This window comes from Molothrus aeneus, unplaced genomic scaffold, assembly GCF_037042795.1.
Source record: "Molothrus aeneus isolate 106 unplaced genomic scaffold, BPBGC_Maene_1.0 scaffold_59, whole genome shotgun sequence".
Classification (NCBI taxonomy): domain Eukaryota; kingdom Metazoa; phylum Chordata; class Aves; order Passeriformes; family Icteridae; genus Molothrus; species Molothrus aeneus.
Window position 1 is genome coordinate 657,344 of NW_027099211.1, and position 8,581 is coordinate 665,924.

Here is an 8,581-nt window from a genome sequence, read left to right on the forward strand (position 1 = left end):
TTGCCTTTGCTGTATTGCCTTTGCTGTATTGCCTTTGCTGTATTGCCTTTGCTGTATTGCCTTTGCTGTATTGCCTTTGCTGTATTGCCTTTGCTGTATTGCCTTTGCTGTATTGCCTTTGCTGTATTGCCTTTGCTGTATTGCCTTTGCTGTATTGCCTTTGCTGTATTGCCTTTGCTGTATTGCCTTTGCTGTATTGCCTTTGCTGTATTGCCTTTGCTGTATTGCCTTTGCTGTAGCTGCTGCATTGCCCTGTATGTAATCTAGACTTTTACCAGCGCGTCTTTGGATTGTATCTGCACTTGCATTTGTATATACTGTTTCCATGTATTTTGCTGATGTATAAATAAAAACATTATTTTAATAAAGTTGAGTCACCCCTAATAAAGATACCCCCTGCCCTTCCTTCCCCCACCGTGGCTCCTGTCCTTTTTTTGGTGTGGTTTTGTCATTTCTTTACACTGTATTTCTTCCTTTTGATCCTCACTATACTGTTCTATTTCTAACTTAACTTCCATCTATCTCTAACCATTTGTTTCTGTTTTGTTTTTAACTGCCAATGTCAGTCTTCTCGCTTCTCTTTCTCTCCGTGTTCTCCTTTTCCTGGGTTTGTGTTTTTTCCTCTTAGTCTTTTCCTTTTTCACCCCACTCCTCAGTTTTCACTTTCACTCTAATCCTAACCACTTTCTTTTCCAAGTCCTGTCCTTCTTCAGTTTTCCCACCCTCCTTTTCCTGTTTCACTCTGTCTTCCTGTTTTATTTTCTTCTCTGTCTTCTTGTCAGTTCTCTGTCTTTTCCTCTCTGTCTCTTCTCCCTCTCTCTGTCTCACGCTGTCTCCTCTGTCTCTGTTCTCTCCTCTTCTCTTCTTTCTCTTTGTCCTTGTTCTGTCCTCTATTCTCTCTGTTTTTTCTTCTCTCCGTTTTCCAACTCTTTTCTCTCTCCCTTTTTTCTTTGTTTCTGTCTTTTCTCCTTGCTTCTCTCTCTCTTTGTGCTTCTCTCTTCTCTTTGCTTCTCTCTCTTCTCTGCGCTTCTCTCTGCGCTTCTCTCTGCGCTTCTCTCTGCTTTTCTCTCTGCTTTTCTCTCTGCTTTTCTCTCTGCTTTTCTCTCTGCTTTTCTCTCTGCTTTTCTCTCTGCTTTTCTCTCTGCTTTTCTCTCTGCTTTTCTCTCTGCTTTTCTCTCTGCTTTTCTCTCTGCTTTTCTCTCTGCTTTTCTCTCTGCTTTTCTCTCTGCTTTTCTCTCTGCTTTTCTCTCTGCTTTTCTCTCTGCTTTTCTCTCTGCTTTTCTCTCTGCTTTTCTCTCTGCTTTTCTCTCTGCTTTTCTCTCTGCTTTTCTCTCTGCTTTTCTCTCTGCTTTTCTCTCTGCTTTTCTCTCTGCTTTTCTCTCTCTCTGCTTTTCTCTCTCTCTGCTTTTCTCTCTCTCTGCTTTTCTCTCTCTCTGCTTTTCTCTCTCTCTGCTTTTCTCTCTCTCTGCTTTTCTCTCTCTCTGCTTTTCTCTCTCTCTGCTTTTCTCTCTCTCTGCTTTTCTCTCTCTCTGCTTTTCTCTCTCTCTGCTTTTCTCTCTCTCTGCTTTTCTCTCTCTCTGCTTTTCTCTCTCTCTGCTTTTCTCTCTCTCTGCTTTTCTCTCTCTCTGCTTTTCTCTCTCTCTGCTTTTCTCTCTCTCTGCTTTTCTCTCTCTCTGCTTTTCTCTCTCTCTGCTTTTCTCTCTCTCTGCTTTTCTCTCTCTCTGCTTTTCTCTCTCTCTGCTTTTCTCTCTCTCTGCTTTTCTCTCTCTCTGCTTTTCTCTCTCTCTGCTTTTCTCTCTCTCTGCTTTTCTCTCTCTCTGCTTTTCTCTCTCTCTGCTTTTCTCTCTCTCTGCTTTTCTCTCTCTCTGCTTTTCTCTCTCTCTGCTTTTCTCTCTCTCTGCTTTTCTCTCTCTCTGCTTTTCTCTCTGCTTCTGTCTCCTTCTCTCTCTCTCTGCTTTCTCTCTCCTTCTCTCTCTCTTTTCTCTTGTTTTTCTCTCTCCTCCTCTTTCTAGCTTTGTTTTCTAGCTTTAGTTTAGTTTAAAAAAGCAGCAGTAGAAACTTTCAGGCTCCCTGGGAGTAAAAGAAAAAAAAAATAATTTAAAAAAGCAAACCATTTACTCCCCGGGAGCCTGAAATTTCCTACTGCTGCACCGGACATATAGTTTTTCTTCTTTTTACTATATACACTGTATATGGGGATCCCACCTGTCAGCCATCAATACTAATCAGTAGTCCACCCACACACACCCACCCTCCCCAGACCCACCCCCTGCAAGCCAGCACCCCCACCCATAGACAGTGCCCTCACAGCACCCCCTGCCGTTTACTCCCAAGTACTGCATTCACAGCGCCACCTGGTGTTTGCCGGCCGGTACTGCACTCACAGCGCCACCTGGTGTTTGCCGGCCGGTACTGCACGCACAGCGCCCCCTGCCGTCCGCATACCGGTACTGCATGCACAGCACCCCCTGCCGTCTGCCGCGGCGCACTGCACCCGCGGCGCGCCCCCAATGACGTCACCAGCGCGACCCGCCCCAGAAAGGACCCCAGTGCACAGGCGTCCCCACCAGTCGCCCGATCGAAACGGCACCACCCACCCCACGCCCCCCAGACCCCCGCGCGCGCCACCGCCGACCCCGCGCAAACCGGAACGCCATTCCGGCCCCGGGTGACCCGCCAAAAGCCCGCAAAACCCCCCCAAAACCGAGAAAAAAATCCCGGTCCCGGCGGCCGCCATTTTGTCCCAAATGACGTCACGGGGCACGGCCGCCATTTTGTCCCCGTACCCCACGTGAGCCCCCCTCGCGGCCGCCATTTTGTCCCCCGCACCACGTGACCCCCTCGCGGCCGCCATATTGCTGCCGTAAATGACGTCACCCCCGCGGCCGCCATTTTGCCGTAAATGACGTCACAGAGCACTCGCCGCCATCTTGCCTCTCGGGTCACGTGACCCCCTGGGCGCCGCCATCTTGTACGGCACCACGTGACCGTATGGGGGCCGCCATCTTGGTCCTGGGTCACATGACTCCATGGAGGCCGCCATCTTGGTTCTCTGATCACATGACCTACTGGGCGCCGCCATCTTGGCTCCCAGATCACATGACTCTATGGGGGCCGCCATCTTGATGACTCATCACAACGTCACAGCGGCCGCCATTTTCTAGGGTTAGGGTTAGGGTTAGGGTTAGGGTTAGGGTTAGGGTTAGGGTTAGGGTTAGGGTTAGGGTTAGGGTTAGGGTTAGGGTTAGGGTTAGGGTTAGGGTTAGGGTTAGGGTTAGGGTTAGGGTTAGGGTTAGGGTTAGGGTTAGGGTTAGGGTTAGGGTTAGGGTTAGGGTTAGGGTTAGGGTTAGGGTTAGGGTTAGGGTTAGGGTTAGGGTTAGGGTTAGGGTTAGGGTTAGGGTTAGGGTTAGGGTTAGGGTTAGGGTTAGGGTTAGGGTTAGGGTTAGGGTTAGGGTTAGGGTTAGGGTTAGGGTTAGGGTTAGGGTTAGGGTTAGGGTTAGGGTTAGGGTTAGGGTTAGGGTTAGGGTTAGGGTTAGGGTTAGGGTTAGGGTTAGGGTTAGGGTTAGGGTTAGGGTTAGGGTTAGGGTTAGGGTTAGGGTTAGGGTTAGGGTTAGGGTTAGGGTTAGGGTTAGGGTTAGGGTTAGGGTTAGGGTTAGGGTTAGGGTTAGGGTTAGGGTTAGGGTTAGGGTTAGGGTTAGGGTTAGGGTTAGGGTTAGGGTTAGGGTTAGGGTTAGGGTTAGGGTTAGGGTTAGGGTTAGGGTTAGGGTTAGGGTTAGGGTTAGGGTTAGGGTTAGGGTTAGGGTTAGGGTTAGGGTTAGGGTTAGGGTTAGGGTTAGGGTTAGGGTTAGGGTTAGGGTTAGGGTTAGGGTTAGGGTTAGGGTTAGGGTTAGGGTTAGGGTTAGGGTTAGGGTTAGGGTTAGGGTTAGGGTTAGGGTTAGGGTTAGGGTTAGGGTTAGGGTTAGGGTTAGGGTTAGGGTTAGGGTTAGGGTTAGGGTTAGGGTTAGGGTTAGGGTTAGGGTTAGGGTTAGGGTTAGGGTTAGGGTTAGGGTTAGGGTTAGGGTTAGGGTTAGGGTTAGGGTTAGGGTTAGGGTTAGGGTTAGGGTTAGGGTTAGGGTTAGGGTTAGGGTTAGGGTTAGGGTTAGGGTTAGGGTTAGGGTTAGGGTTAGGGTTAGGGTTAGGGTTAGGGTTAGGGTTAGGGTTAGGGTTAGGGTTAGGGTTAGGGTTAGGGTTAGGGTTAGGGTTAGGGTTAGGGTTAGGGTTAGGGTTAGGGTTAGGGTTAGGGTTAGGGTTAGGGTTAGGGTTAGGGTTAGGGTTAGGGTTAGGGTTAGGGTTAGGGTTAGGGTTAGGGTTAGGGTTAGGGTTAGGGTTAGGGTTAGGGTTAGGGTTAGGGTTAGGGTTAGGGTTAGGGTTAGGGTTAGGGTTAGGGTTAGGGTTAGGGTTAGGGTTAGGGTTAGGGTTAGGGTTAGGGTTAGGGTTAGGGTTAGGGTTAGGGTTAGGGTTAGGGTTAGGGTTAGGGTTAGGGTTAGGGTTAGGGTTAGGGTTAGGGTTAGGGTTAGGGTTAGGGTTAGGGTTAGGGTTAGGGTTAGGGTTAGGGTTAGGGTTAGGGTTAGGGTTAGGGTTAGGGTTAGGGTTAGGGTTAGGGTTAGGGTTAGGGTTAGGGTTAGGGTTAGGGTTAGGGTTAGGGTTAGGGTTAGGGTTAGGGTTAGGGTTAGGGTTAGGGTTAGGGTTAGGGTTAGGGTTAGGGTTAGGGTTAGGGTTAGGGTTAGGGTTAGGGTTAGGGTTAGGGTTAGGGTTAGGGTTAGGGTTAGGGTTAGGGTTAGGGTTAGGGTTAGGGTTAGGGTTAGGGTTAGGGTTAGGGTTAGGGTTAGGGTTAGGGTTAGGGTTAGGGTTAGGGTTAGGGTTAGGGTTAGGGTTAGGGTTAGGGTTAGGGTTAGGGTTAGGGTTAGGGTTAGGGTTAGGGTTAGGGTTAGGGTTAGGGTTAGGGTTAGGGTTAGGGTTAGGGTTAGGGTTAGGGTTAGGGTTAGGGTTAGGGTTAGGGTTAGGGTTAGGGTTAGGGTTAGGGTTAGGGTTAGGGTTAGGGTTAGGGTTAGGGTTAGGGTTAGGGTTAGGGTTAGGGTTAGGGTTAGGGTTAGGGTTAGGGTTAGGGTTAGGGTTAGGGTTAGGGTTAGGGTTAGGGTTAGGGTTAGGGTTAGGGTTAGGGTTAGGGTTAGGGTTAGGGTTAGGGTTAGGGTTAGGGTTAGGGTTAGGGTTAGGGTTAGGGTTAGGGTTAGGGTTAGGGTTAGGGTTAGGGTTAGGGTTAGGGTTAGGGTTAGGGTTAGGGTTAGGGTTAGGGTTAGGGTTAGGGTTAGGGTTAGGGTTAGGGTTAGGGTTAGGGTTAGGGTTAGGGTTAGGGTTAGGGTTAGGGTTAGGGTTAGGGTTAGGGTTAGGGTTAGGGTTAGGGTTAGGGTTAGGGTTAGGGTTAGGGTTAGGGTTAGGGTTAGGGTTAGGGTTAGGGTTAGGGTTAGGGTTAGGGTTAGGGTTAGGGTTAGGGTTAGGGTTAGGGTTAGGGTTAGGGTTAGGGTTAGGGTTAGGGTTAGGGTTAGGGTTAGGGTTAGGGTTAGGGTTAGGGTTAGGGTTAGGGTTAGGGTTAGGGTTAGGGTTAGGGTTAGGGTTAGGGTTAGGGTTAGGGTTAGGGTTAGGGTTAGGGTTAGGGTTAGGGTTAGGGTTAGGGTTAGGGTTAGGGTTAGGGTTAGGGTTAGGGTTAGGGTTAGGGTTAGGGTTAGGGTTAGGGTTAGGGTTAGGGTTAGGGTTAGGGTTAGGGTTAGGGTTAGGGTTAGGGTTAGGGTTAGGGTTAGGGTTAGGGTTAGGGTTAGGGTTAGGGTTAGGGTTAGGGTTAGGGTTAGGGTTAGGGTTAGGGTTAGGGTTAGGGTTAGGGTTAGGGTTAGGGTTAGGGTTAGGGTTAGGGTTAGGGTTAGGGTTAGGGTTAGGGTTAGGGTTAGGGTTAGGGTTAGGGTTAGGGTTAGGGTTAGGGTTAGGGTTAGGGTTAGGGTTAGGGTTAGGGTTAGGGTTAGGGTTAGGGTTAGGGTTAGGGTTAGGGTTAGGGTTAGGGTTAGGGTTAGGGTTAGGGTTAGGGTTAGGGTTAGGGTTAGGGTTAGGGTTAGGGTTAGGGTTAGGGTTAGGGTTAGGGTTAGGGTTAGGGTTAGGGTTAGGGTTAGGGTTAGGGTTAGGGTTAGGGTTAGGGTTAGGGTTAGGGTTAGGGTTAGGGTTAGGGTTAGGGTTAGGGTTAGGGTTAGGGTTAGGGTTAGGGTTAGGGTTAGGGTTAGGGTTAGGGTTAGGGTTAGGGTTAGGGTTAGGGTTAGGGTTAGGGTTAGGGTTAGGGTTAGGGTTAGGGTTAGGGTTAGGGTTAGGGTTAGGGTTAGGGTTAGGGTTAGGGTTAGGGTTAGGGTTAGGGTTAGGGTTAGGGTTAGGGTTAGGGTTAGGGTTAGGGTTAGGGTTAGGGTTAGGGTTAGGGTTAGGGTTAGGGTTAGGGTTAGGGTTAGGGTTAGGGTTAGGGTTAGGGTTAGGGTTAGGGTTAGGGTTAGGGTTAGGGTTAGGGTTAGGGTTAGGGTTAGGGTTAGGGTTAGGGTTAGGGTTAGGGTTAGGGTTAGGGTTAGGGTTAGGGTTAGGGTTAGGGTTAGGGTTAGGGTTAGGGTTAGGGTTAGGGTTAGGGTTAGGGTTAGGGTTAGGGTTAGGGTTAGGGTTAGGGTTAGGGTTAGGGTTAGGGTTAGGGTTAGGGTTAGGGTTAGGGTTAGGGTTAGGGTTAGGGTTAGGGTTAGGGTTAGGGTTAGGGTTAGGGTTAGGGTTAGGGTTAGGGTTAGGGTTAGGGTTAGGGTTAGGGTTAGGGTTAGGGTTAGGGTTAGGGTTAGGGTTAGGGTTAGGGTTAGGGTTAGGGTTAGGGTTAGGGTTAGGGTTAGGGTTAGGGTTAGGGTTAGGGTTAGGGTTAGGGTTAGGGTTAGGGTTAGGGTTAGGGTTAGGGTTAGGGTTAGGGTTAGGGTTAGGGTTAGGGTTAGGGTTAGGGTTAGGGTTAGGGTTAGGGTTAGGGTTAGGGTTAGGGTTAGGGTTAGGGTTAGGGTTAGGGTTAGGGTTAGGGTTAGGGTTAGGGTTAGGGTTAGGGTTAGGGTTAGGGTTAGGGTTAGGGTTAGGGTTAGGGTTAGGGTTAGGGTTAGGGTTAGGGTTAGGGTTAGGGTTAGGGTTAGGGTTAGGGTTAGGGTTAGGGTTAGGGTTAGGGTTAGGGTTAGGGTTAGGGTTAGGGTTAGGGTTAGGGTTAGGGTTAGGGTTAGGGTTAGGGTTAGGGTTAGGGTTAGGGTTAGGGTTAGGGTTAGGGTTAGGGTTAGGGTTAGGGTTAGGGTTAGGGTTAGGGTTAGGGTTAGGGTTAGGGTTAGGGTTAGGGTTAGGGTTAGGGTTAGGGTTAGGGTTAGGGTTAGGGTTAGGGTTAGGGTTAGGGTTAGGGTTAGGGTTAGGGTTAGGGTTAGGGTTAGGGTTAGGGTTAGGGTTAGGGTTAGGGTTAGGGTTAGGGTTAGGGTTAGGGTTAGGGTTAGGGTTAGGGTTAGGGTTAGGGTTAGGGTTAGGGTTAGGGTTAGGGTTAGGGTTAGGGTTAGGGTTAGGGTTAGGGTTAGGGTTAGGGTTAGGGTTAGGGTTAGGGTTAGGGTTAGGGTTAGGGTTAGGGTTAGGGTTAGGGTTAGGGTTAGGGTTAGGGTTAGGGTTAGGGTTAGGGTTAGGGTTAGGGTTAGGGTTAGGGTTAGGGTTAGGGTTAGGGTTAGGGTTAGGGTTAGGGTTAGGGTTAGGGTTAGGGTTAGGGTTAGGGTTAGGGTTAGGGTTAGGGTTAGGGTTAGGGTTAGGGTTAGGGTTAGGGTTAGGGTTAGGGTTAGGGTTAGGGTTAGGGTTAGGGTTAGGGTTAGGGTTAGGGTTAGGGTTAGGGTTAGGGTTAGGGTTAGGGTTAGGGTTAGGGTTAGGGTTAGGGTTAGGGTTAGGGTTAGGGTTAGGGTTAGGGTTAGGGTTAGGGTTAGGGTTAGGGTTAGGGTTAGGGTTAGGGTTAGGGTTAGGGTTAGGGTTAGGGTTAGGGTTAGGGTTAGGGTTAGGGTTAGGGTTAGGGTTAGGGTTAGGGTTAGGGTTAGGGTTAGGGTTAGGGTTAGGGTTAGGGTTAGGGTTAGGGTTAGGGTTAGGGTTAGGGTTAGGGTTAGGGTTAGGGTTAGGGTTAGGGTTAGGGTTAGGGTTAGGGTTAGGGTTAGGGTTAGGGTTAGGGTTAGGGTTAGGGTTAGGGTTAGGGTTAGGGTTAGGGTTAGGGTTAGGGTTAGGGTTAGGGTTAGGGTTAGGGTTAGGGTTAGGGTTAGGGTTAGGGTTAGGGTTAGGGTTAGGGTTAGGGTTAGGGTTAGGGTTAGGGTTAGGGTTAGGGTTAGGGTTAGGGTTAGGGTTAGGGTTAGGGTTAGGGTTAGGGTTAGGGTTAGGGTTAGGGTTAGGGTTAGGGTTAGGGTTAGGGTTAGGGTTAGGGTTAGGGTTAGGGTTAGGGTTAGGGTTAGGGTTAGGGTTAGGGTTAGGGTTAGGGTTAGGGTTAGGGTTAGGGTTA